The following is a 6,262-nucleotide window of genomic DNA, read 5'->3' on the forward strand; positions in this document are numbered from 1 at the left end:
TATATCCACCTTTCGCAGCAATGCAGGCTGCTATTCTCCCATGGAGACGATCGTAGAGATGCTGGATGTAGTCCTGTGGAACGGCTTGCCATGCCATTTCCACCTGGCGCCTCAGTTGGACCAGCGTTCGTGCTGGACGTGCAGACCGCGTGAGACGACGCTTCATCCAGTCCCAAACATGCTCAATGGGGGACAGATCCGGAGATCTTGCTGGCCAGGGTAGTTGACTTACAACTTCTAGAGCACGTTGGGTGGCACGGGATACATGCGGACGTGCATGGTCCTGTTGGAACAGCAAGTTCCCTTGCCGGTCTAGGAATGGTAGAACGATGGGTTCGATGACGGTTTGGATGTACCGTGCACTATTCAGTGTCCCCTCGACGATCACCAGTGGTGTAAGGCCAGTGTAGGAGATCGCTCCCCACACCATGATGCCGGGTGTTGGCCCTGTGTGCCTCGGTCGTATGCAGTCCTGATTGTGGCGCTCACCTGCACGGCGCCAAACACGCATACGACCATCATTGGCACCAAGGCAGAAGCGACTCTCATCGCTGAAGACGACACGTCTCCATTCGTCCCTCCATTCACGCCTGTCGCGACACCACTGGAGGCGGGCTGCACGATGTTGGGGCGTGAGCGGAAGACGGCCTAACGGTGTGCGGGACCGTAGCCCAGCTTCATGGAGACGGTTGCGAATGGTCCTCGCCGATACCCCAGGAGCAACAGTGTCCCTAATTTGCTGGGAAGTGGCGGTGCGGTCCCCTACGGCACTGCGTAGGATCCTACGGTCTTGGCGTGCATCCGTGCGTCGCTGCGGTCCGGTCCCAGGTCGACGGGCACGTGCACCTTCCGCCGACCACTGGCGACAACATCGATGTACTGTGGAGACCTCACGCCCCACGTGTTGAGCAATTCGGCGGTACGTCCACCCGGCCTCCCGCATGCCCACTATACGCCCTCGCTCAAAGTCCGTCAACTGCACATACGGTTCACGTCCACGCTGTCGCGGCATGCTACCAGTGTTAAAGACTGCGATGGAGCTCCGTATGCCACGGCAAACTGGCTGACACTGACGGCGGCGGTGCACAAATGCTGCGCAGCTAGCGCCATTCGACGGCTAACACCGCGGTTCCTGGTGTGTCCGCTGTGCCGTGCGTGTGATCATTGCTTGTACAGTCCTCTCGCAGTGTCCGGAGTAAGTATGGTGGGTCTGACACACCGGTGTCAATGTGTTCTTTTTTCCATTTCCAGGAGTGTATATCATTTAATCATATGATTGATCTCTTCCTTTACTGCCTCTAGCTTTGCCCATGTGGATAAACTTCAGATTTATATTCATAGTCTCTGATTACTTATGGCTCCTTACTGAAAACATTTGCGTACTTAAATAACAAGTTAGAAAGTTCTTGTGGTTGCACATCATTTAGTGCCTGTGATTCACTTAGTTTCTGCTCTACCATTTCGTGACTGACATCAGTGTTTACTTCTTGTTCAGAGTCAAATTTGTTTGTGAAATACACAGTTAGAAAGGAATATTTTACTATTACTTTTGACTCGGGTCCGTTTCTGTTACTTTCATCAGGTGTTTTGACAAAATCAATAGAAAAAATCTGACCCTTTACATGAAAGTGGCATTTACCATTACCTTATAATCTGTGTTTTGTATGTTCTATACGTGTACATGCCAATAAGATAATCAACTATGAGTGTGTCAATTATAAGAAAATTGCAATTCACTGTTAAATGTTCAGTTTGTAATGAAACAGATGCCTGGTACCTAACCAATTTAGTCTTGAAACTTCCTGGCAGATTAAAACTGTTTGCCGGACTGAGACTCGAATTCGGGAACTTTGCCTTTCGCGGGCAAGTGCTCTACCAACTGAGCTACGCAAGCGCGACTCACAGCCCGTCCTCACAGCTTTACTTCCGCCAGTTCCTCGTCTCCTACTTTCCAAGCTTTACAGAAGCTCTCGTGCGAGTCTGGTTCCGGCACACAGTTTTAATCTGCCAGGAAGTTTCATATCAGCGCACACTCCGCTGCAGAGTGAAAATCTCATTCTGGAAACATCCCCTACGCTATGGCTAAGCCATGTCTCCGCAATATCCTTTCTTTCAGGAGTGCTAGCCCTGCATGGTTTGCAGGAGAGCTTCTGTAAAGTTTGGAAGGTAAGAGACGCGGTTCTGGCGGAAGTGAAGCTGTGAGGAGGGGGCGGGAGTCGTGCTTGGGTAGCTCAGTTGGTAGAGCACTTGTCCGCGAAAGGCAAAGGTCCCGAGTTCGAGTCTCGGTCCAGGACACCGTTTTGTAGGACACCAAACGGTCGAGGCATAGCTATCAAAATACAAGGCACGCTGTTCACGAACATACACGCCCCTCCAGGATCGGAAAATAAAACTAGAGCGAGATTTTTCAAATAAGACGTTTGTACGCTAATTAACGAAAACTTCGACAACCTAGTACTCGGAGGTGACTTCAATTGCGTCGTGGCGAAGGAAAATCAGATATCAACAGCCAATATGTGCGTAGAATTAGACGAAATAATCAGTAAAACGAAACTCGGAGACGTGTGGAGAATGAAATATTCAGACGCAACTGAGTTTACCTTTTTCTACAGAAACGGAAAGAGAAGGCTCGACAGGATAGACGTTTCCAAAAATTTAGAAAAAGGTATAGAAACAGTAGAAATTAAGCCCATAGTGTTTTCGGACCATAACTGCCAAATTACAAAAATACTTCTCCCAGAACGGAAGAAAGATCATCGCTAAAGCTTCTGGAAAATGTCCACCAACGATTTAAGACACAACATTACGCAAAGAAATCATCGACATGTGGATAGAATGTTTAAGGAAAAAATCAAACACACAATCACCCATAGAATGGTGGGTAAAACATGCAAAACCGTCGCTACGAAAAACGATCATAAAGTACAGTGCGGAAAAAGCAATGTGGAAGAAATGGACCGCTGACTTCTACACAGTGCATGAAAGACGTAATAAACGTCCAGACAAACGATCCCCCAACCCTCCTGACAAAATTAAGGCGCATAAAAACAAAACTAGTAAATATGCAGAAAGAACAAACTGAAGCAATAAAAAGAAGCCAGCCGTTATGGACAGTGGAAGAAGAACCGGTCACATTTCACCATATACACAGAATAATCCGAAGGACACAACAAAAACAGATCAAACACCTGCAAAAAGAAGACGGAACCACCACAGAAGCGCCAGCAGAGATCCTGAAGCTTGAACACGAGTATTTCAGCCAACTCTTCAAGCGAGAAGAAGCGAGCGAAGCAGCAACAGACACCCTACTCCACGACTTGCCGGACATCCTGACAGACAGAAAAGGCGGAGCTGGTGGCAAACATGGAAAAAGACGACGTACACAACATTGTCAAATCCAGTGCGGTTGGTAAAGCCCCAGGAATGGTCGGAATTCCAACGGAATTCTACATCCAGTACTGGGACATAATCGGCGAAACGATCACCGAAGTCGTCAACGATGTAATACAGGGAGAGAAACTGCCAGAAGACTTCACAATGGGAAACATAATACTAATCCCGAAGAAAGATGCGTCCCGGAAAGTGGAAGATTACCGCCCCATCACGCTGCTAAACGCAGATTACAAAATAGCTGCGCGATGCGTGGCGGACAAACTAAAAAGATATGGCAAAAATAATAAGCCCCATCAGACATGTGCCGTACCAGGGAGGACAATATTCGAGACTGCATCGACATTACAGCAGTAAATAAATCGGAAGCTGCGGTAATATCGATAGACTTCCACAAAGCGTTCGACGGCGTGGACCACGAATTCCTATTCAAAACGATGGAAAAATACGGCCTCGGCGAACCATTCATTAAAATCATTAAGAACATCCTTAGGAGTGCCACATCAAAGGCGACGGTAAAAGGCCGAAATACGAAAGTCATCCAGATACAGAGATCAGTAAGACAATGATGTCCCCTCTCGATGGGTTTGTTCGCCCGTTGCTTAGAAAAATAGAAGACACCATAACAGGAATCGCGTCGCTTGGCACTACACTGAAATGCAAAGCGTAGCTGGCGATGTTGGTCTCTTCGTGGGAGACAGAGAAGACCTCAACAAAATAAGCCAAGTCCTTCAAACTTTCGAGCAAGCAGCAGGAGCCAAAATAAACAATAACAAAACTGCCCTACTACCGATTGGCAAAAAAAGATGCAAGACGAAAGTACCTGGTACAAGGCTGTCGAAACACAAAGTGGCTGGGGCTGAAACTACACTCGTACCCGATGAAAATGGTGGCACAAAATTGGAGGGAAGTGTTACACACGATAAGAGGACTCGCCAGAACGAATGGCAATAGAGCTCTGGACCTATTCGAGAAGGCGAGGCTCATTAACGAGCAACTCCTGTCCAAAGTATGGTTCCTAGCACAAGTGTCCTACCCGCCAAAGGACAGAAATTCACCTCAGACCATCATGAAAATGTCAGACCTGTAATGAAAACGATACCCTGGAACATCGTTTCCAATGCGGAGAAAAGAAACAAGTATGGGAGACATGCAAAGCGATGCTGGCACTGATAAACAGAAGTACACCTGAAAGGATAAACATCAAACTATTAACCGCCCCGGACATAAAACTTTTCCCCAGACCAAAGAAACAAAGCACCACTTGGATCCTAGGTCAAACAGTGTATGCTATAATAGAACAAAACCAGGAAGATTTCATGGAATACCTCTCGTACCTATGGGACGAAAACAATAACGCTGAGGGAGGGCAGCGGCCCACGCCAACGCCACCGCCGCTGCAGCCCGCGCCACGCCTACCAGCTCTCGCGTCCGTCGGCCGTCGTAATTTAATACATTATTTATTGGTAATGTTGATTGTTGCCGACTTACGTGGTGGGCCTTAATGAAACTGATATTTCATTTAATTTTGACTGACAATTAAATGCTTTTGTGAAGTTCTTTTTTTGTAACAATATTAATCTTCAGTATAAATATTTGTTACGTTAATGAACGTTAGACTCGCTGAATCTTAAAACATGAGCATATAAGTTGAACAATGGAATAAACTTTTCATAATAATTTCCTCGGCTAGTCAGTTCACTTTAAACCAAAAAATCTTAAGCTATTAATTACAAATGCGCCCCCCTCCCCCCCCCCCCCCCCCCCACGCACACACACACATACACACACACGCGCGCGCGAGAGAGAGAGAGTATTTGTTCTTACCTCCGTTAACCATTGCATTGTAGTCGGAGTCCTGGCTGTGGTACTGAAAATAAGAATCTTAAAGCTACGTATTTTCTGCAACGTCGGGCGGCTGTGGGGAAAAATGTATATGTTAATAGCGGGCGAGTTTTTCGCTTCCGCTAAATTTTTATAAGTTAATATCGCCACGTAATGGCGTCGTTGGCTGCATCGGCCGCTGCGATTGTTGCACTGTAAATTACTCGAATGCAGGTTAATTCAAGGAAGGCAGACATGAAATCGGGATCACCTCTTACAGATGAAAAGTGAACAATAATATTAAATCAATAATTTATCTGCTTAATTAGTACAAATATGCTTACATTTCCCAGCACTCGCAAGATGTCCGTCTACACACAACCAAGACAAGAGAAGAAGTGAAGGCGACTAAAAATTAACAAAATAGCGTATCATGTCGTCTCTTTAGATCATTTTGTTATATTTCTTTGCCCTCGAAACTTACACAGAGAAATTATTATAATATGGATACATAAGAGAAATGTATATTATTCAATTTTTAAATGTCTCTTCTTTATAAATACTCTCTTTTAAGTCTTTTCTTATTATTTCGCTGATGACGCTATACAGCCATCCCAAAAAAACAATCAAAGTGGTTCTGTGAAGTTCTCTTTCGGTGCCGAGTGCAGTGTTTGTTTTGTGTTCAGTGTTACACCAATACCCTCGCTGGGAATAGTTAAAGTGAAATCCAAAGCAAAATCACCCTTCTTACACCAAAGCAATAATAAGCAAATAATCAATTGTCAATTCTATGTCCTTGTGTTTTTCTAATACATTAGAAAATTATTGTCCACATTTATCGCTGCCAAAAAACTCACAATTAGAAACGATCAAGTCCACTATTATGACACAGAAAGACACAAATTCGACAAAATTTCAATACTAACGGAAAAGATTTTAGAAATGAAATAAACGAACTCAACACAGTAACGCAATAAAAACAATAGCTATGAAAATGTAAACATCTCGTTCTGCAATTTAGTCTTACTGCCAGTAGCAGTTTGCACCT

General features: G+C 45.3%; 1 non-coding gene across 1 annotated transcript; it reads left to right on the forward strand.

Moving 5' to 3' along the window:
- The first annotated feature begins 2,220 nt into the window (after positions 1-2,220).
- Positions 2,221-2,295, forward strand: Trnas-cga (transfer RNA serine (anticodon CGA)). Its single transcript has one exon. It is a non-coding gene; the product is annotated as a tRNA-Ser (tRNA).
- The last annotated feature ends 3,967 nt before the right edge of the window (positions 2,296-6,262 follow it).

This window comes from Schistocerca nitens, chromosome 2 (genome assembly GCF_023898315.1).
Source record: "Schistocerca nitens isolate TAMUIC-IGC-003100 chromosome 2, iqSchNite1.1, whole genome shotgun sequence".
NCBI classification, from domain to species: domain Eukaryota; kingdom Metazoa; phylum Arthropoda; class Insecta; order Orthoptera; family Acrididae; genus Schistocerca; species Schistocerca nitens.